Genomic DNA, 22970 nt, shown 5'->3' on the forward strand with positions numbered 1-22970 from the left:
TTGAATATGTTTAGGTACTCCCAAGCTGGGAGCATAAATATTTACATTTGTTAGATCCTCTTGTTGGATAGACCCTTTTATTATGATATAGGATCCTTTTTCATCTCTTGTTATAGTATTTGGTTTAAAATATTCGGTGATATAAGTATGGCTATTCCAGCTTTCTTTTAACATCCATTTACATGGTAAATATTTCTCCAAACTCCTGCAGATGTCTTTAGGTCCAAAATGAGTCTCTTTTAGGCAGCATATAGATGGGTCTTGTTTGTGTGTGTGTGTTTTTTTTAACCCATCCTGACACCCTTTGTCTTATGATTGGGGCATTTAGTCCATTTACATTCAGATTCAGAGTAGTTATTGATAGATATGAATTTATGCCATTTTATTAATTGTTCTGTTGTTGCTGGAGATTTTTGGTGTTCCTCTCTAGTCTTTGTCACTTTTGGTCTTTCTTTCCCACTCAAAGGAGTCCCCTTTAATATTTCTTACAGGACTGGTTTATTGGTCATAAACTCCTTTACTTTTTGTTTGTGTGGGAAACTCTGCTTCCCTTTCTATTCTAAATGATAGCCTTGTTGGATAGAGTATCCTTGGTTGCATACTTTTTCTAATTGGGACAGTGAAGATATTATGCCACTTTCTTCTTGCATACTAAGTTTCTCTGGAGAGATCTACTGCTAAACTTATTTGTCTTCTCTGTGTGTTAAGGGATTCTTTTGTCTTACTGCCTTTAGGACTTTTTTCTTTAGCTCTATATTTTGCAAAAGTTTTTAAAGATTTTTATTTATTTCACACACACACACACACACACACACACACACACTCTACAGGCAGGCAGAGGTAGAGAGAAAAGCAGATTTCCTGCTGAGCAATGAGCCATCTATGCTACCCAAAGCAATAGACAAATTTAATGAAATCCCTATGAAAACATGACCAGGACTTTCCACAGAGCTAGAACAAACAATCCTAACATTTGTATGGAACCACGAAAGACCCCAAATAGCCAAAGAAATCTTGAAAAAGGAAAGCAAGTCTGGAAGCATCGCAATTCCAGGCTTCAAGCTATATGACAAAGCTATAGTCATCAAGATAGTATGGTACTGGCATAAAAACTGACACATAGACAAATAGACCAAAAGAGAAAATCAAGAAATGGACCTACAACTCTATGGTTCATTGATCCTTGACAAACCATGAAAGAATATCCAGTGGGAAAAAAGGCATTCTCTTTAACAAATGGTGTTAGGAAAACTTGACAGCTACATGTGGTAGAATGAAACAGGACTACTTTCTTACACCACACACAAAAATAAATTCAAAATGAATGAAGGACCTAAATGTGATCAGTAAACCATCAAAATCCTGAGGAGAACGTAGATAGAAACCTCTTTGACATTGGCCATAGCAACTTCTTACTAGACAGGTTTCCTAAGAAAAGGGAAACAAAAGTAAAAATGAACTATTCAGACTTCATCAAGAGAAAAAGCGTCTATACAGTGAAGGAAACAGTCAATAAAACTAATAGGCAACTATGGAATTGGAGAAGCTATTTGCAAATGATATATCTGATAAAGGGTTAGTATCCAAAATATATAAAGAACTTATAAAACTCAACACCCCCTGCAGATAATCAAGTTAAAAAATGGACAGAAGACATGAATAGACATTTTTCCAAAGAAGCTATCCAGATGGCTAACAGACATGAAAAGATACTCAATATCATTCATCATCAGAGAAATACAAGTCATAACTACAATGAAATATTAATTTATACCTGTCAGAATGGCTAAAATTAGCAACACAAGAAACAATAGATGTTGGTAAGGATGCAGAAAAGGTGTACCTTTTACACTGTTGGCCAGAATGCAAACTGGTGCAGCCATTCTGGAAAACAGTATGGAGACTCCTCAAAAAAGTGTAAAACAGAACTACCCTATGATCCAGTAATTGCACTAGTAGACATTTACCAAAAGAAACAGAAATACTGATTCAAAACCATATATACACCCCAGTGTTTATAGCAGCATTGTCAGCAATAGCCAAATTATGGAAAGAGCCCAAATGCCCATCAACTGATGAATGGATAAAGAAGTGGTATACATATGTAGACAGATAGATAGATAGATAGATAGATAGATGATAGATACACACACACATATACAATGGAATATTATACAGCTATAAAAGGAATGAGATCTTGACATTTGTAATCACGTGGTTGGTGCTAGAGGGTATTATGCTAAGTGAAATAACTCAAAGAAAGACAAATACCACATGATTTCACTCACATGTGGAATTTAAAATATAAAACAAATGAACAAAAGGAGGAAAAAAGAGACAGGCAAGCCATAAAACATACTCTTAACTATAAAGAACAAACTGAGGGTTGTTGGAGGGAAAGTGGGCAGGGGGATATGTTAAATAGGTGATAGGTATTAAGGAGGGCACTTGAGATGGGCACTAGTTGTTGTATGTAAGCGATGAATTACTAAATTCTACACTTGAAACTAATATTACACTGTATGTTAAACAATTGAAATTTAAATAAAAATGTGAAATTTAAAAAAATTAAAAAGTAAAAATAAAAAATATATATTTAAAAAAGGTATTACTGACAGATAACATAGTGGTAAGTAATGTTGATAGTGTGTTCCATCATTTGATGGGTGAGAAGAGCTCTTCACCTATATGGTCTTTCTCTCCAACATATTTCCCAATTCTAATTATGAAACAATCATTGGGGAAATCCCAATTGAGGAGAATTCTATGAAATACCTGACCAGTACCTCAGAACCATCAAGATCATCTAAAAGAAGGAAAGCCTGAGAAACTAAGTCAAGAGGAACCTGAGAAGATATGACAACTAAGTGTAATATTGCACCCTGAATGGAATGTTGAAATAGGAAAAGGACATTAGATAAAAATTAAGGAAATCTTAATAAAGCATGGACTTAACAATAACATTTTAGAATTGGTTCATTAATTGTAACAAATGTACTATACTAACGAAAGATGTTAATATAAGGAAAACTAGGTGAGTATATAGGAACCCATTGTATTATCTTTACAGGTTTTCTGTAAATCTAAAATGATTCCAATGTAAAAATATTACTAAAAGTTAAAAAAAGAGGCAAAATGTTTAAAAAAAAAACACTTAACTGAAAGGAGATAATTTTTTTAAATTAAAGAAACAGAAAAAAGGGAAAACTTTAACAGAAAAAGAAAAATCCTAAATTCTAAAAAAAAAAAAATTTATACGCCTTAAAATATAAAGAAAAATGTAACAAAACTCAAAACCCAAAGGGAAAAAAGCATAGAAAAGAAAAATCCCCCCCAAATGAGTAAACAACAAGAAAAAATACAAAACCCAGGAAGAAAGTTAAAACCCCAAACAAAAAGAAACAAACAAACCAGAGAAAAAAACCCATAAAAGAAAAATCTGAAAACACATAAAAGTAAAATGAATGCCCCAAACAGAGGAAGATATTCCCCAAATTGCAACAAAAAGAAGAAAACCAATGGGAAAGAGAAGGCAAGGACAGTGAACAGCATCAGCAACAGCAGCAACAAGAGCAACAAAGGGCAATAAAATAGCCCAGCACTAAAAAGGATTAAAAAAAAAGTCCCAAAAGAAGGACAAAAAGCACAAAAGAAAGAAAAAGAAAAAACTTAAGGAAAGGGGAAACTCCGATAACTATAAAATCAAGCTTGGGAGAGACCGAAGTGACTTGCTTTCTGTGGGTAGGTGTGTGGAGTGGAAGAAGTACCCACAAAATGTGGCTGTCCACAGCACCCTTTGGGAGCCATTGGAAAGAATGAAAAGGGTATGTTATTGTAACATATGCAGACAGGCATTTAAGTGGCTCATTACCACCATATTAACTTTTTTCCCAAGTGAGTCTGGGAACCTGACTGTTTTTTTTTTTTTTTAAGATTTTATTTATGTACTTGACAGAGAGAGATCACAAGTAGGCAGAGAGGCAGGCAGAGAGAGAGAAAGGGAAGCAGGCTCCCCACTGAGCAGAGAGCCTCATGCGGGGCTCCATCCCAGAACCATGGGATCATGACCCAAGCCGAAGGCAGAGGCTTAACCCACTGAGCCACCCAGGTTCCCCAACCTGACTGTTTTTATCCGGAGCCCCTGAGCCCTGTTTTATTTTACCAGGGTCTGAGAGATAAACATTTATTGATTGGCCAGGTCTGAGTTCTGTATTGAGAGGGTGCCTGTCCAGATGGAGATACTGTTTTCTCTTTCAAGAGTCATTTAGGGGTGTGTGGGTGGCTGAGTGGGTTAAAGCCTCGGCCTTCGGCTCAGGTCATGATCCCAGGGCCCTAGGATCGAGCCCCTCATGGGCTCTCTGCTCGGCAGGGAGCCTGCTTCCCTTCCTCTCTTTCTGCCTCTCTGCCTATTTGTGATCTCTGTCTGTCAAATAAATAAATAAAACCTTTTTTAAAAAAGAGTTATTTATTATGATTGAAGGCAGGCCACAGCTAAGTGAGTACTATGTAGTTCCTCTTGATACTCTGCTGAGTCAGGACCCTGGAAGTTGTTAACTACTAACCTAACCAGTAGCCAGAAGGTGGTCTTGTTTTTAAAAAACCTGTGATTCCAGTCCATGTAAATGGGTGCAGGGATAAGGATTGTCCTAAACTGCTGGAATCCCAAATAGAAGCAATCCCAAACAGTGACCTTCAGTTTGACTTGGGAGCATATTATGTGGTAGTTTTTCTTGGTATTATTTGCTCTACCTTTAAAATTCTGTGTGGCTTAAGTTGATGTTAAAATCTTTTAGATATCAGATTGGGTCTTGATTGAGTGGTGGAAGGTAATAGCTAGGATGAAATATTGAATTTAGGTAATTCATAAGTCAAGTTATTTCAATGAAAATCACTGACAATTTGGTAATAATGATAATGATGATGACACTTGTGTGAACATTTTGATACATCAGTTCTCTCCTCTGGCCTTTATCTGGCCAGAAGTGGTAACAACAGGTGGCAACAGTGATAGGGCTCTTGCACCACCTGTATTTCACAAATCATACCAGTGACTAGCCAGGAGCCAGAGGCCTTTATATTCCCAGTAACGTTGTAATCTTTCTGGGTCCTGGAGTCTCGTGCTACTTGGGTCTGGCACCTAGAGTGGTGATGTTGGGCACTTTCAGGACAAATCATATTATATATAATCATATAATATAACAAATTATACCACAATGTCATTGGCCAGCTGATGGGTCATATCAAGAAACTGAGTTAAGATGTGCAGTGGATAGAAACGTGGATAAGAGAAAGGATTATGAGATCTAGAATGAAATTCTAGACTTTAGTCCTTGTTCAGTCCCATGTGAACCAATTTGTCTGGGAAAAGTCACTTAACCTCTCTTAGCTTCTTCTATACAATATGCCAACCTCATACAAATTGAGTGTCTGTGTCTTTTTTCCTCATAATAAAAATTTGAATTGAATCACAAATGAAAAATATAAATATGTGGTGAAAAAGCTATTACATATTAAATCAGGATAGTATGGGAACTTGAAGTTACCATAACAAAAAACAGGGTGATGCATTGATTGCAAACCAGTTTGTTTCTCCATGTTCTGCCATGTACATTTTTTTTTCCTTATTTGTCTTCCTCTCCACATCCCAGTCAAACCAGTCTTTTTCTGACACTTTGCTCAGTATATGACACTTCAGTGGCATATTCAATGGGTGCAAAATCTTTTGGGGGTCAGAAGAGACCTTGGATTAAGTGATGATATCCTGCCTGACACCAGATTGGACTAGGCTAGTAGAAGACTTCAAGTTTTCACACATCAAATATTTTCCAAAAAATGTTGAGACTTCACATGAGGCTGACAATTTATTATTTTTGTCAATTAAGGACATTATAAAAATAACAAGTATTTTCTGTGTTTATCATTATTTCATAAAAGAAAGGATATTTTAACATAAAAAAATGGACATAATCTCATGGGGCACCTGGGTGGCTAATTTGTTAAGCATCTGCCTTTGGCTCAGGTCATGATCCCAGGGTCTTAGGATCAAGCTTGGCATCAGGCTCCTTGCTTGGCAGGAGGCCTGCTTCTCCCTCTCCAACTCCCCCTGCTTGTGTTCCCTCTCTCGCTGTTTCTCTTTCTGTCAAATAAATAAATAAAATCTTTTTAAAAAATAAAAAAAATGGACATAATCTCAAAATTAAAAATAGTTTAAAATTTTTAATTTAATAAAATAATCACTACATAGTTCTTGTATTTCTCATATTTTCCTTGGACCAGTGATGTTTATTATCAACTTATATTTAGGAACTACCCCCCTATATCTTGGTTCTAATTTTGACTAATTTATTGTGTGACATCTGGCCAAGTTTTTTCTCCATTTATCTCAGTTTCCTCATTCCTAGAATGGAGATAGATTAGATGAGATCCAAATTCCTTTTTAACTCTAATGTTCAATATACTGTAATTTGTATTTGTTGAGGTTCTTTCTAGTTCTTGGAATCTAGATTGTGCTGAAAAAAAAAAAAAGAAGACTGATAATTACAGAACCCCAAATCAAGTAGCACGCAATTCACATTCCTAGTATGCACATAACAGAATATTTGTACCAGCCATGATGCAAGACATCAGGCCTTTCCCTTTTCTCATGTTTTTTTTTTTTGTATTGGGGGGGATATAAAGGTTATTTCTTTGATATCAAACTGTTGCTTCTCTAGCATTTACTACAATCACTGCATTCTCCTGTTTTGCTTCACCTTTTCCTCAAAACAATGGAAACTCAAAGTCTATAAGCCTTCTCCTCTGGTATGCATTTCTCTTTGGCATTGGTTGCTATGTAAAGATTTTTTACCTCTTATCTGTTTTTATCTGTTTTTTTTTCTCCCTTCTGCTCCTATCCCCTAATATGTACTTTCCATGAATCCTTCCATATTTATTTTTTTCTTTCTTTTTTCCTCTTTTGACAGAAAGCATGACCTCAGCTGTTGGCATGGTCCATAAATGGCATTATCTGAATTCTTGGCCAAACCCCAATTGAAGAATGTTGGGCTACAGTTGGTTCTAGGTAGCTAGAGGAACTATAAAATTAATTAGCAACATAATTTTGAGTTTCACCTGCCTTGTAAAAGTGTACTGGTGTTTGTACTAGAAAGCACTTTCTGGCCCAAATCCTACTCCGCTTTTTTAGTTTTAGTTCAAGTTTTAAGAATACTTGGATTTTAAATGCAACATTTTGAGCAAAGTGGTCATTTTATTGGCAACCTCAACTTTACTAGTCCTGGGCAAGAAATACAAGAGCAAACTCGGGACTCCAAGACTACTGTCTTGGAGTTTAAGGAAAGCTCAGTCTGCACTTGTCTTAAGAGATCCTAGGTCTGAAGATGAAAGTCTGTTCTCTTGTCCCCACTCCTGCCTCCAGTGTCTCTCTTCATAGTTTGTTTTCTTGACATTTATTCGCATGACATCTGAAGGGTGGGTCATTGAAAAAAAAACATGGCATTCAAGAAGCAGCCCAAATTATAGTGGTTTCTTTTTATCAAATTTATTTAAAAACAAGCCAAAATGATATAATCCACAATTCAATTTAGATTCAGTTTCGTTAGTTGCTCACTACTGAGAGTGATGCATTGTTTTGTCTCTGGAAAGGCCTTAACTGAGGCCATTTCTCTGTGATCCACAACCTGCACCACCCCCAACCTGTAACCCACCCCCCACCTGCATTCCCACCCTAGCCTTCTTTGCCCTAGAGCTGGGCCTTCCCAGCCCTCGGTAGTGGGATTGTGGCACAGTGCACTTCTGGATTCTTCCAGCTGTACTCTCACTGGGGAAAATCAACTTTGAAGTAAAGCTGGGGGCCTGCCAGGAAACTGAAAAGGGGTTATTAAAAATGCTATTTTTCAAACCACAAGTGATGTTTTGCTAACAGAGGGTAACAGGTTACTTGGAACCTGAACTCCTTTGGGTTTTGGATTAAATTGCAAAGTTGGCTGAGATTTCAGACCCCCAGGGTCTTGAGGGCTGAAGACACAATTGAAAGCATATTAAATGCTGGCTGGATCTACACAATACCAACCAACTAGTTTAAAAGGGAGAATTCACTAAAATCTGTTTATTTAGTGTCATGAACACAGAAAAATAAGTTTGAATTTAGCCTTATTCTTTTTTAACTTAGTTTTATTTTTGATTTATTAATTAGTTTTATTTTAATATATTCAGGCAAATATTTTGAGTATGGAAATAGCCTGTATTTCTACTATGAACATCGTATTGTTTAGAATTCCACTATATTCTTCTTCACTTTCCTACCCCCTACAGCTTTCAATTGTGACGATTCTATCTTAAGAACAAAAAAAAAGGAGTTCTGTGGGATTCTTTACAACATCACTAGCTCATTCGACTCTCCAAACTGTTTTCCCTAACAAACTATGATAAGACCTGAAATTTGGCTTTGTTCATTTAGGTCCTTAAAGAAATTTTAGTTTCTAAGAGTCTTCATTTCAGTATTTGTGGCTTAAACAGGCCTTTGGCATCATCTCATCTAGCACATAGTTGATAGTCACTATAGCATGAAAGGGCTTTCTCTCCTTTTGTCCTTATGCTGGATTCTTAGAGGTATTCCCTTCTATAATTCGGTCCCCCCAAACTTTCCCAGCTTCGTGTTCTCTGATTCCTTTTCACTGGACCACTTGTTCTTCCTTTAACATTGGGATGTATTAGCAGCAGCCTCTGTATGAGCCTTGGCTATGGCAGTTTTGAGCCATAATCTCCAGGGTACCCTCGAGTCACTTGACAAGCGTTGCTTGGTAAAATTCTTGGGGAAAAGTTGCTATTATCTTATTTTCAGCTCGTAAGCTGGTATTTCTGGCCTGGAAACCTGTAATTTTGAGCTACTGTTACTTTGAGCATGGCCACTGGGACTGTTGTTGTGGATCTGGCCTTGCATTTCCTACTCTTGCTCCCCATTCTTAGGCCCAGTAGGTCCCCCAAGAAAAATGTCTTGAAGAACTATGGCCAAAACCCATGGAAGTTGGTGGAGGTTGTGGATGGGGCAGACACTAATTTCAAATGTGTCTAATCTAAATTTCAAAGTATCTAATCCCACTTGGATGTTTTCCAAATTCAGGATCCCAGAAGTAACTTAAACTATTAGGATTGAAGAGGCCTTTAGAGATCTTTTATTGCATCCTCCTCATTTTTATGATGAGGTGACCAGTGTTGTTGTAGGGATTTGGCCAACATCACAGAGCTAGTCAGTGGGAGAAATGGGGTGAGAGCCTTGGTCTATATAAGTTGTCTGATGTTATGGTCTGTTAGTATTGATGCTGAGATTCAGTCTGTAGCCTTTTTAACTCCCAAGCAACTCTTTCCAGTTTTCCTCCCAGTCTACTTAATAAGAGAAAATAGCAGTAACAAACTAATATATACACTGAAATTCCAAATCAAGTGTTCGAACATTTTAGGCCTTGATGTCCCAGCTGTCATCTTAGGTCCTGCCCTGACCCCCACAGCTGCCCCTCTCCGTGGAATATCTGAGGTGGAGGTTCTCCTTTTGGTTTCTGACAGACCATGGAAGGAAGGTAAGGGAAGTTTTCTGCCTCTACAGAAGGCCAGCGCTGGCCTGAAGCCAACTTTCCCATTTCTCCCAGGCGGATTCCACAGTAAATGGGGGTAGGAGGAGACACAATTGGCCCAGACTGTTTTTATTTGGTCTGCAGTGTGGAAGATCAGACGTTCTGAAGAGAATTTAAAACACTTCTTTCTTTGGATTCCTGGGGCTGTGTAGGGGGAGATTGGGCCCCACTTGGCACAGAGTTGATTACAACATTCAAAAAAGCTCCAATATTGTTGCCCAAGGCTAAATGGAAAGTTTTCCTTCCAGTCAGGGGTGACGCCTAACCCCCCCACACACCTTCTTAAGTCTTTGATTAAAAGACACCTGCCACCTAGGAGACCAGCAAACAATAAAGCTGTGAGGGGCTGCTCAGAAAACCCCTGAGGGTGGATCAACAGTAGTGGAGCCTGGATGGGAGGAATACAATGATTTGGCACCTCTATGGGTCCATAAAGTCCCAAAACCCAGTTTTTAAAAAAAAACTTTCTTTGAATCTACTGAATGTTAAGTTTTTCTGTTTTTAACTCATTTATATGTACTGAACATGTCAAAAACATCACTTTATTGAATGCCACTGTGTCCAAGGAGTTAACCTATCTCCTTTATTTTTCACTTGAGGTAAGAATGCCAACTACCTCACCATTTGTCATCTCATCTTATTCAAAATGTTTAAAAAGAAGAGACTAAAGACTGAAAATTGATGAACTACTGATGACCACTTCAGGGGAGTTTGTGGCTTAAAAGATGTTAGAAGAAAGTTATAATTAATGCAAAGGAAAAAAAATAATGTCTCACAAATAGAACTTCAGACTTATTGGGGAGGAGAGAGCTTTTCTAGATCTCTTGAATGAGCCTACCTTCATGAGAGACTATTTCTGGAAATAGCTTCCTGTTAATCAGCATAAATAATTATTTTTAAATGTTAATGATTATTTATACCCCCATGTACTTTCAAAAAAATATTTTCAATTGCTAGGAGTAAGTATTTGATCTGAAAGAAAGTCATTGCAGAGACTCCTTTTGCAACTGGCCATGATGAAGTATTTACCCAGAGCAAAGCACATTGGACTAGTTGTCTTGGTGATAGACAGCTTGGCAGCAAGAGCTGTCTGAAACTCTCTGAGGTGGGGTTGAACTGTCTGTAAAGTCTCCATTCAAGTTTGGCTAATTGAAATTAGGAAGAAAATTAATGTAGAAAGAAGGCAAAAAAAATTATACCTCTAGTCAGGTTTTGCATGTCTGTCAATGTACTGGGTAAAAAAAAAATAGTTTGAGGAGTTCCTGTTCTGTTATTTTTACTATGTCGTTGTTATGCAAGAAAATGGCACATTAGCTTATAAGACAGGGTTACCAGTATTGGCAACATTCGTTTCCTGAGGACCCCAAGTAAAGCTGAGCTGTGTCACTATCCACACATCATCATAGTACCTAAGGCACAGAGGAAGCAAGGAACATGTCACTGGAAAATGACCTCAGTAGCATCCAGATAAAAATGATATATGTTTTGCCAGGAAAGGAAGCATTGTGCTCAAGGCCAAAAGAAACCAAGAGAGAGGCATTTAATCTCAAGTTTATGAAACTCTAGAAGTTATTAGCAAAAAAATTCATGTTTATATGCATATGTGCAATTTTCTGGAGTCTTTACCTTTGATCAGATTCACTAAAGATCCGAAATCCTTTGAAAGTTAAGAAGTACTGCTACATAGATTCAAATTTATTGGATTGGTTCATTGTTAGTTTCTTTTCCTGATATTTAGGTATTGGTTAGCAGGGGAATGATGAAATCTTTTGTGTTCAACATGTAGACTCACTAGCTAGACATGCTCTAGTTCAGAATAGTTGGGTGTGGAGATCATTTAGCATGTTATTCTTTGGGAAAAATAAAAAACATAAATACTAATCTTCTTTTTCCTTAGATATGCCATAATTCATAATGTAGAATAAGGTTTACAGAAATACAAACACAGATATACAAATTTAAAGCTTTCTTATCTATTTTGTGTCATTATTTAATTTCATCCTACCTTCATTGCTTTAAGTATTTCTCACTTCCATAGAGTATTGAAACACCCCTACTTCTTCATTTGATAAAACCACTATACATCTTTCTGTATGATGTTGGCATTATTTGGTCGGTTTTCCTTACTCTGGTAAATGTTCTTAGTTATCATTAACTAATTAGTCTCTTTTATTCTGGTCCCCCATATTTTCCAAATCAGCTACCATCTCTACTATCAAAAATCCAAAGCAGAACATTATGACACAGTCATTTTGAAGAAACTGTTTCAACTATGAATAGTTACTATTGTTTTAAACTTATCAGTTGATATTTACAGCATACGTATCTACCTAACTCCAATCCTAGTTGTCTGAGTCTTTCACTTTATTCTTTAATTTTTTTATTTTAAAAACTTTGATGAGCATATTACCTTTATATTTTTAAAAAAGAATTAAAGATCTATGTATCTATGTATCTATGTATCTATCTATCTGGCACGTCCTTAGAAATTAGCGTGACTGGCTCTAACAGATATATATATATATATATATATGTAAATATATATATATCTGGCTCTAACAGATATCTGTTAGATGACGTGCCAATCATGTTTTTTGAAACTCTTTGATTAAAGGAAAATTACTTGTAGAGCATAAGGAATAACATGGAGGACTTTGGGAAAAGGAGAGGAGAAGGGAGTTGGGGGAAATCACAGGGGGAGACGAACCATGAGAGACTGTGGCCTCTGAGAAACAAACTGAGGGTTTTGGACGGGAGGAGGGCGGAGGGTTGGGTGAGCCTGTTGGTGGATATTAAGTAGGGCACGTATTGCATGGAGCACTGGGTGCGGTGCATAAACAATGAATCTTGGAACACTGAAAAAATAAAATAAAATGAAAAAAATGAACATCATAATATTAAATATATGTGTATTACTGAGATGTCTGAGATTACTGTGAGAGATCCAACCAAAGATTTCCTGTACAGCCTAGATCTCAGAATGAGAGATCATAATGTGGCTAAAATACTTTCTCTCCCCAATGTCTTTGACTTTTAAGGGAAAATCAGGTTATTTGAAGTGTTTATCAAGATATAATTCTTGGAAAGTGAGAAGATAGATTACTGAATATAACTGATGGCCCCTTACAAGATGACCGCAGGTGGTCAACACACCACTCTTCGTATATGAAAAAACATAAATATGCCAAATTCCCACTCCATTTCAAACCTCACTCTTCCCAAGTGTAGAAGCTGGTGTTAGGGTGAGTGTCAGAATGAGGTAAGGTTATTTGTTTTATACATTACCTGGTAATTTATAAAACAGTTTAAAGTGTAATGGTGTGTTGTTTTAGGCCACACCAAAACGGTTGGGTTAAATTAACTCGGTCAAAGAGTTCCTGATGTCAGAATGGCTGAATAAAAATCTGAATTGATGCTTAGCTAAAATGCTGCCTCTTTCAGAGGGCTTTCTCACAGTGAAGCTGAAAACTCTTAATATGTCAAGGTGTGAATAATATATCTAAAATTTATGGAATTTATGGAATGGCCACATTTATGGAATGGTCTATTAAGGATAAAACTGATAAAAATTCTTTCTCACAGTAACTGAAAACTCCGAACCAATATTGTAAGGTGTAAATAATACATCTAAAAATATTCCTTCCACTCTATCTTGAGTATATAATATTAACAATAAACCATTACTTGCAATTTTATTTTCCCACACATTATCCCTCACTCAGTTCAGGGTTTCTATGTTTGCTGTGGCTAAGCACATTTAATACATACCAGGAAAGCATCCTCTTACTTTGGAGGTGGGAACACTGTGTATCCTCTCCCAAACATCTCACTCCTAAGCATTTCTGTTTATTCTTTTCAGCTTATCAAGTGGGGAGTAGGGTGAATAGAATCTGTTAAATCTGGTTGTTTGATATGTTGAATAAATTGATTGACAACTGATAAATGGTTATACTGAATTAATTAGTCGTGAGGCAGAACTTACTGTTAGACTGAGTTATCTATTTGACTGAAGTAATTGCTTAATTGAACTGACTGTCAGAATGTTTCCTTGACCAATTTTAAGCAAAGTTAGAAATGAATTACAGAGTTGGACATTTTTGTCTCCTTAGAGTGTAGGAGTTCAAAAGGAATAACTCTGAAACTCTGAGAATTTTTGGGCTAGACATCATGTGTCTCCTATTTAGGATTTAGGCTTATTAACCACCCAGAGACAGTCATTGGGCTAATGAATTGGAGGGTCATGCTGCATTTATCTTTTGGGAGAGAGCAGTTTTCCAAGAAAAACACCAGATCTCTGCTAGGTATTGGCTTATTCTCGAAATCAGATGAAAGTTAAAATTAGTTATTAGGAATTGTGTGTGATCCGCAGAGGCAAACGAAATAGGTCATTTCAAAAGTAACATCAGAAGTAAGTACATTGGAGGAGGGTAGAGAAAAACATACATATTAAAAACACACTTAGAATTTATTGCAAGCATCATAAATTCAACTTTAACAGAATTATGGAAACCAAAATAATACGACCCTATCTTCTGGTAGATGAGTGGCTGGGATAGAGATGAGGCAGAGTGAGGCCAACATGACTTCCTATTTTTTATTTCATCTTTAGATCAGTTTTTCTAGAGGAAGCCATTTGATGAACACTTTCCCTCTTTCTTCACAGGTCCATTCTACACCTGAAACTAATATTGTACTATAGAACTCAAGTCTCTTTTGTATTTTCAAAATTACCCCTAGTTTTTACTGTCCATTCAAATTGCATTTTTCAAATTTTGTTTTGTTTTGAGAGATAGTAGAAAATCTTCCATCCCTTGGAGTCTGTAGCTTTAGGATCAATAAGAACTGCTTGTTCTACCTACGCTGCAAATTCAAATGTCTAAAATCAAACGTTTACTTTCTGTGTGTAATCCTTCTTCCTGATTTCCCTTTCAAACAAAATTCTCTAGCTATCCTTTCAACAGATTTGGGAAACTGTCATAAGATATAATCCTAACTAAACTGACACAAGGAAGTTCAGTTACTCTATTTGCAACTCTTAGAGGCAATAAACATAAAAATATCTCCCCAATCTCTCATTCTTTGAAGTTCTTGCTGACTCAAGCAGACTCTGACAATTGACTTTCTTATCAAGGCTGAGGGCAGTGGGATAGAGAAGTTTTCAGGGATTTGTTGGAAAACAGGGTTGGGGAAACCCCTCATATCACAACTACTTTCAGGGAGTTGGTTCTTATATTGGAAATATGTAAACTTGGAGCTGTCTCTGGTTATTGGGGCAAATTCTTGAAGTTTCTAAGTAAATGAAAATATGCTCAATTTTGAGGATCAGATGGCATACCTTAAGTGTTTGGAAAGTTCTCAAGAGTTCCCCATGTATATTACACTTTGGGTAGAATTTAGAGGTGAGTCTCTCTGAGCATGCTGAAATTTATCTCTTAGGGCTTGGGCAGCCATCAGATATGTATAGCTGATGTCAGATAACTTGACATTCACTGCCACAATCAAGTCACAGAAAACTGGAAAAAATGGCTGACACTTGTTGAGTATCTACTCCATACTAGGTAATATTCTAAGCATTTTACATAAAGTTTACTAATTTAATATTTAACACAACCCTAAGAGTAGGTACAATTACTATCTGTACTTTACAGATAAAGAAATTGATAAACAGAGAACCCTTGATCACACATGGCTGAGCCAAGGTTTGAATCCAGGCAATCTGGCTCCGGACCCAGTCAATCCATATAAATAGTTATAACTTCACTACTTTACATTAATATAATTACATTATTTGTTTATAATAATATTTGTATATGTGGGTTTTCATTTATACTCCATCATATTCCAGAAAGTATGTCAGCATAGAATATCAAGTAAGGTAAAAAGTGTAGGTGGTATTCTATTTCTTATTAGACTGAAGAAACAGGCAGAGATAAATTTATCTAAATAGCTAGACAACCAGAAGTAGAAGCTGAGTTAGCTGATTCATAAAGGGGCATATGGACTTATTGTTTACTTGGCAAATTTTATGAGGGCTCTGAGGCACAATTAAATGAAAGATAATATGAAGATAAATGAATATGCGGTAATATCCCAGTGCCACTGGAAGGATCTGGTACATAGTGAATGTTCAGTAGGCATTAAGACACACTACATTGTGCAGTGGTACTATACCAGTAAAAGAGATAAGATTCTTATCCTCAAGGAACTTACAGTCTAGTTGGAGAATCAGCCATGGACACAATAGTATATGACCCATGCTATGGTGAGAGATGAGGCAGGCAGAGGACAGATCTTTGATGGACTTTTACAGGACACTTAGAAGGTTCAGGTTATATCCCCAAGACGATGCAGACCCATTCAGCTATGGTGGCAATCTGATCAAATTTATGGGAAATTTCACACTGTTAGTAGTGTAGAGAGTATATTGGAGAAAAATAAGATTAGAATCTTTCAACATTGACCTGTTCCTAATTTTGTATTCTCTAGTTCATACTCGTCTTGATCTGCTAATTTCTTGATTCATTCAAACATTTTTCAGTGGCTGTCCACTATCTTTGATGGATATAAAACTGAAAAAAACTGCCCTCAAGGACGTCACAGTCCAGTTGGGAGACATTCATTATGAACATAGAGATGAGAAAAGAGTTTTAATTATTCTATGGACACAGTGATAGAGAAGCACAAACTGGAGTGTCTGGGAGAGTCTACCCTGGAAGATTGTAAGAACTCCTTGAGGACTGTCTTTTATTTTCCTGTGTCCATTGAAATAGTGCAGATACATAATAAAAGCTCAGTAAAAATATTGCTTTCCTTTTTGTTGTTGTTGTTATTTTTCTTACTCAGTATCTAGCATTTCTACTGACAATGAATCCCATGATGGCAGCTCAGATCTTAGGTCTGCTCTTGTCTCCTTTTCATCTCAGCTAACCTTTTCATTCCTTGATAAAGTTAATGTATGAAATCATTAATAAAAATGCATTATTTTTTATGGCTTGTTCTTCTCTTCCTAATGTAATATATATAATAGTTGGAAAAGTTCACTCACTCATTAGATAAGATCTCATAAAAGATGCCCAAAGCTGTGATATTATTCCTTTTGGGTTTAAGAACATAGCTAGGTAGGATTTTATGCTGCATAAACTCAGAACCATTAAGAATCAAAAGAACAGGTTGTAAGAATCAAGTTTATTTTCTTCTAATATCAAGATGATATCCAGTAGAGGAATTGCAGCTGGACAAAGGGAAAACTGAATTCACGGTCTTAGGCTTAGCAATAGCCTTTTGGGAAATCTTTGGAAGATTGACTCCTCAAAGAAATTTTCTCAAAATATGCTCTGGAAGATTTTCAGTCAGGTTCAGTTCTGGAGAAAGACCATTGGATATAGACAACTGTTTTTGTTTTGCCCTGATTTTGAGGCTTTCACCACAGGCTACATCTTGTAACTCCAGCTTGTTTCTAATTTATGGCCAAGTGGTGATTTTATTTCAAATCTTTACATTTGACAGTTGTGTTATAAATTTGGTTTTCTTATAAGTGAATGGGGTTGGTAGAAATGCAGTGAAGGTGAACATAGATAGCACAGACCTAGTTTGTTGTTGTTGTTTTCAATACTATTATATTAAGGTTCATTACTAGTGGGGGACTCTAGAGTTGTCAAACTGTGGTTGGTCTTTTCTGAATAATTTATGTTCAAGTAGGGGAGAGGCATTCCCCATCTTTTGTGTATAATTATAAAAGGAAGTTTGGTTGACTGATCTGAACAATGATTATTCTTATAATTTTGATTGGGGGAAAAGAGAGACAGAGACAAGGAGAGAGAGAGAGAGTAGGGGAGAGGTGATGGGAAAGGGAGGGAAGGAGACATTGGGAAGGAGGGAGCTTGGCACAACTCATTCAAAAGCAAAAGAAGTAAAAAAAAAAAGAATTTATGGAGAAGATCTAAATAGGATAATTCAATTAGGTTATGCTAAGCAAAATAAATTCTGTTGTCATTTTAAAAAAGCATTACAAATTCTCATGTTGTCTGAAATAAAGTTTTGCTCCTGTAGTTTATTCCAGCTCCAAGTGATAGACCCTAAACTCAGAGGGTGGAAAGGAAGACAGATGAAACAAGATATTTTTCTTGACAACTGTTCAGGCCTGATTCAAGCCATCTTCCTCTATCTAACTGTCTGAATCAGAAAATCCATTTTATTAAAATTTGTTTGATCATTATATATATAGCTATGAAATTGCAATTTGTCCTACAGCCAGGATGGGGGCTCAGAAAGGAAATCAGAGGCCCTATCACGGAAGATATTTCCCATAGATGTTTTCATAACCAGAGTACAATGATTACCATGTGTTGTAAATGTTTATTTTTCTTTGATGGTGCTAAATGGGACATACTAATAGTGTTAAGTAAACACAATAGCATTATAAGATTTTAATAGCTCCCAAACTTCTTCAGTGACACCATTGATATCTTTGATTTCAGTTTAAGCAATGGAGGCCCATTTTTTTCTATGATGTTTCTAAATTACTTCAGTGATAGGTTCAGCTATTTTGTGTACATCCAGGGTACACAACAGACAGCCAATTTACCTTGCAGCAACTGTGATCTGAGTTTTGTCAGCAGGGTCAACATTCCTGAGTAGAGGGTCCAATGATTTGTTTCAGAATAAAGGAAGCCTTCTAAAAACTCATACTTGCCAGTAAGAAAACCTTATAAATGAAAACTTCAGGAAGTTGATATGTAAGTTCAAGGAATAATACTTTCAGGGGATTTTGTTTAGGAAGAAAAGTCATTTGTTGTATAGTTAGTGTGCTTATCTCTCTCTCTCTCTCTCTCTCTCTCTGTGAGTGTGTGTGTGTGTATGTGTGTGTGTATCTATTTTGAAAATATAAGACTAAAAAATCTCCTTAAGACATTTGGACAGATCAGATTCTCTGAGTTGGAAGAGATTTAAAAAAAAATTATTTATTTATTTGTTAGGGAGAGAGATAGAGAGCACAAACATGGGGGAGCAGCAGGAAGAGGGAGAACCAGGCTCCCCACTCAGGAAGAAGCCCAATATGAGACTCAATCCCAGGACCCTGGGATTGTGACCTGAGCCAAAGGCAAGCACTTAACTGACTGAGCTAGCCTGGTGTTCTGGAGGGGATATTTATTTTTTTTCCTTTTCAGATTTTTATTTAAATTCTAGTTAGTCAACATATACTATAAAATGGGGTTCAGGAGTAGAATTTAGGGATTCATCACTTACATATAAAACCCAGTGCTCATCATAACAAATGCCCTCCTTAATACACATCACCCATTTAACCCTTGCCTCACCCACCACCCTCCATCAAATCTGTTTGTTTTCTACCCTCAAGGGTCTCTTTTGGTTTGTTTCCCTCTCTCTCTTTTTTTCTTTCTCTGATATGTTCATCTGTTTTGTTTCTTAAATTCCACATATGAGTGAAATTGTATGGTATTTATCTTTCTCTGACTGACTTATTTTACTTAGGATAATACACTCTACCTCCATCTACATCATTGCAAATATCTAGATTTCATTCTTTTTGATGGCCAAGTAATATTCCACAGTGTGTATGTGTATGTTTGTCTGTGACACCTCATTTTCTTTATCCATTCGTCAGTAAATAGACATTTGGTCTCTCTTCATAGTTTGGCAATTGTTGATAATGGTGCTATAAACATCAGGGTCCATGTGTGCCTTTGAATCTGTATTTTTCTATCCTTTGGATAAATACCAAGTGGTACAATTGCTAGGCCACAGGGTAGTTATACTTTAACTTTTTTGAGGAATCTCCACTCTGTTTTCTAAAGTGGCTGTACCAGTTTGCCTTCCCACCAGCAGTGTAAGAGGCTTCCTCTTTGCATCCTCACCAACATCTGTTATTTCCTGAGTTGTTACTTTTAACCATTCTCATAGGTGGGAGGTGGTATCTCATCTTTTTTTTCTTTTTATATTAATTTTTAAAATTTTTTATAAACATATAATGTATTTTTATCCCTAGGGGTACAGGTCTTTGAATCGCCAGGTTTACACATTTCACAGCACTCACCATAGCACATACCCTCCCCAGTGTCCATATCTCCACCACCCTCTCCCTCCCCACTTCGCCCCAGCAAACCTCAGTCTGTTTTTTGAGATTGAGTCTTTTAAGGTTTGTCTCCATTCAGATCTTCTTTCATTTTTTCTTTTATGCCCCCCAAACCCCCCATGTTGCATCTCCACTTCCTCATATCAGGGAAATCATATGATAGTTGTCTTTCTCCGATTGACTTATTTCACTAAGCATAATACCCTCTAGTTCCATCCACGTTGTCGCAAATGGCAAAATTTCATTTCTTTTGATGGCTACATAGTATTCCATTGTATATATTCACCACTTCTTCTTTATCCATTCATCTGTTGATGGACATCTACGTTCTTTCCATAGTTTGGCTATTGTGGACATTGCTGCTATATACATTCAGGTGCACGTGCCCCTTTGGAGCACCACGTTTGTATCTTTAGAGTATATGCCCAGTAGTGCAATCACTGGGTCATAGGGTAGCTCTATTTTCAGTTTTTTGAGGAACCTCCACGCTGTTTTCCAGAGTGGTTGCACCAGCTTCTATTCCCACCAACAGTGTAAGAGGGTTCCCCTCTCTCCACATCCTCGACGGCATCTGTCATTTCCTGACTTGTTAATTTTAGCATTCTGACTGGTGTGAGGTGGAATTTCACTGTGGTTTTGATTTGTATTTCCCTGATGCTGAGTGATGTGGAGCATTTTTTCATGTGATTGTTGGCCATCTGGATGTCTTCTTTGCAGAAATGTCTGTTCATGTCCTCTGCCCATTTCTTGATTGGATTATTTGTTCTTTGGGTGTTGAGTTTGCTAATTTCTTTATAGATTTTGGATAGTAGCCCTTTTTTCCAGTGTGTCAATTAAAGTCTTTATTTCCTTGTTGATCTTCTGCTTGGATGATCTGTCCATTTCAGTGAGGGCAGTTTTAAACTCCCCTACTATTATTGTATTATTGTCGATGTGTTTCTTTGATTTTGTTAATTGGCTTATATAGTTGGCTGCTCCCATGTTAGGGGCATAGATAATTAAAATTGTTAATTCTTCTTGTTGGACAGACACTTTGAGTATAATACAGTGTCCTTCCTCATCTCTTATTATAGTCTTTGGCTTAAAATCTAATTGATCTGATATAAGGATTGCCACCCCAGCTTTCTTTTGATTGTCCATTACCATGGTAAATTGTTTTCCACCTCCTCACTTTAAATCCTGACGTGTCTTCAGGTCTAAGATGAATTTCTTGTAGGCAGCATATTGATGGGTTTTGGTTTTTTATCCACTCAGATACCCTGTCTCTTTTGATTGGGGCATTTATCCCATTTACATTAAGGGTAACTATTGAAAGATAGGGATTTAGTGCCACTGTATTGCCAGTAAGGTGACTGTTACTGTATATTGTCTCTGTTCCTTTCTGATCTACTACTTTTAGGGTCTCTCTTTGCTTAGAGGACCCCTTTCAATATTTCCTGTAGAGCTGGTTTGGTATTTGCACATTCTTTCAGTTTTTGTTTGTCCTGGAAGATTTTTTTCGCTCCTTCTATTTTCAATGATAGCCTAGCTGGATATAGTATTCTTGGCTGCATGTTTTTCTCATTTAGTGCTCTGAATATATCATGCCAGTTCTTTCTGGCATGCCAGGTCTCTGTGGATAAGTCCACTGCCAATCTAATATTTTTACCCTTATATGTTACAGACTTCTTTTCCCAGGCTGCTTTCAGGATTTTCTCTTTGTTGCTAAGACTTGTAAATTTTACTATCAGGTGACGGGGTATGGACCTATTTTTATTGATTTTGAGGGGAATTCTTTGAATCTCCTGGATTTTGATGTTTGTTCCCTTTGCCATATTAGGGATATTCTCTACAATAATTCTCTCCAATATACCTTCTGCTCCCCTCTCTGTTCTTCTTCTGGAATCCCAATTATTCTAATGTTGTGTCGTCTTATGGTGTCACTTATCTCTCGAATTCTCTCCTTGTTGTCCAGTAGCTGTTTGTCCCTCTTTTGATCAGCTTCTTTATTCTCTGTCTTTTGGCCTTCTTTGTCACTAATTCTTTCTTCTGCCTTATTTATCCTAGCAGTAAGAGCTTCCATTTTTGATTGCACCTCATTAATAGCTTTTTTTATTTCAACTTGGTTAGATTTTAGTTTTTTTATTTCTCCAGAAAAGGCTTTTATCTCTCTGGATAGGGTTTCTCTAATATCTTCCATGCCTTTTTTGAGCCTGGCTAGAACCTTGAGAATTGTCATTCTGAACTCTCGATCTGTCATATTACCAATGTCTGTATTGATTAGGTCCCTAGCCTTTGGTACTGCCTCTTGTTATTTTATTTGTGGTGAGTTTTTCCACCTTGTCATTTTGTCCAGATAAGAATATATAAAGGAGCAAATAAAATGTTAAAAGGGTGGCAAAGACTCCAGGAAATTTATGCTTTAACTAAATCAGAAGAGACCCCAAATCGTGGGAGGGAGAAAGGGGATAAAAAAGAAGTTCAGAAATAAAAAAAAGAAAAGAAAACAAATAAAGAAAAAATATTAAAATATTAAATAATTATTTAATATTTAAAATATTGTAAATATTTTTAATATTTAAAAATAAATAAATTTTGAAATAAAAATATATAATATAAGTATCATAAATATAAAAATAATATTTAAAATATTAAAAAATCTAGTTCTGGCGACTAGAACAGGGTCATTCACTTAATTTTGGGAATATTTTGGTCTCTTAGAAGAAGCTACCTCCTAAAATTTTAAAGGATGAAAAACATATATAAGCATAGGCACAATGAAGGGATGGAATAAGCCTATAAAGATGAGAAATTTTTTTTTAATTTTTAAAAAATGAGTTGATAAAGCAAGTTGGTTGGGAGAATAAAGAAAAAGAGAGTGGAGAGAATTTGCTTGGGCTGGAGACTAAAACAAACCCAGAGCTAGATTTAGGGTATATTTTGATCTATTAAGAGAAGTTGTACCCAAATTTTTTAGAAGAAAAAACCCTATGTGTATACAAAAAATATAGTTAGATACAATGGAAGATAAAATATGAGTATAGTAATGAAAGTTCAAAAAAGATTATTTTTTTGGTAAGGTATTGTTAAGATAAACTAGTTTAAAAAAACGTTAAAAGAGGAAAGGGTAAAATTTTAAAAAAATTTAGCAGAAGAAAAAAGAAAAAGAAATATTAACTGCAAGACTAAAGAATCATGGGGAGAAAGCCATGAATTCCTTGCTTAGCTTTCTCCTCCTCTGGAATTCCACTGTTCTCCTTGGTAAGTGAACT

Source organism: Mustela putorius, unplaced genomic scaffold (genome assembly GCF_011764305.1).
Source record: "Mustela putorius furo isolate JIRA1106 unplaced genomic scaffold, ASM1176430v1.1 tig00003862_pilon_pilon_pilon, whole genome shotgun sequence".
Taxonomy (NCBI): domain Eukaryota; kingdom Metazoa; phylum Chordata; class Mammalia; order Carnivora; family Mustelidae; genus Mustela; species Mustela putorius.